Raw genomic sequence first — 306 nt, 5'->3', positions numbered from 1 at the left:
TACCAAACAGAATCATGCTACTTCTACCAAACGGAATCCTGCAACTGGTACCAAACGGAATCATGCAACTGGTACCAAACGGAATCATGCAACTGGTACCAAACGGAATCATGCAACTGGTACCAAACGGAATCGTGCAACTGGCACCAAACGGAATCGTGCAACCGGCACCAAACGGAATCGTGCAACCGGCACCAAACGGAATCGTGCAACCGGCACCAAACGGAATCGTGCTACTTCTACCAAACGGAATCGTGCTACTTCTACCAAACGGAATCGTGCTACTTCTACCAAACGGAATCGTGC

At 49.3% G+C, this 306-nt stretch overlaps 1 protein-coding gene across 1 annotated transcript in view; it reads right to left on the bottom strand.

Annotated features, from left to right (window-relative positions):
* LOC103457236 (plasminogen) overlaps window positions 1-306 on the bottom strand; it is a 21,120-nt gene that overhangs the window by 17,502 nt on the left and 3,312 nt on the right. The gene's annotated exons all lie outside the window — the stretch shown is intronic.

Source organism: Poecilia reticulata, linkage group LG21 (assembly GCF_000633615.1).
Source record: "Poecilia reticulata strain Guanapo linkage group LG21, Guppy_female_1.0+MT, whole genome shotgun sequence".
Classification (NCBI taxonomy): domain Eukaryota; kingdom Metazoa; phylum Chordata; class Actinopteri; order Cyprinodontiformes; family Poeciliidae; genus Poecilia; species Poecilia reticulata.
The sequence above is the reverse complement of the archived record's forward strand: the minus strand, read 5'-3'. Positions and strand labels throughout refer to the sequence as shown.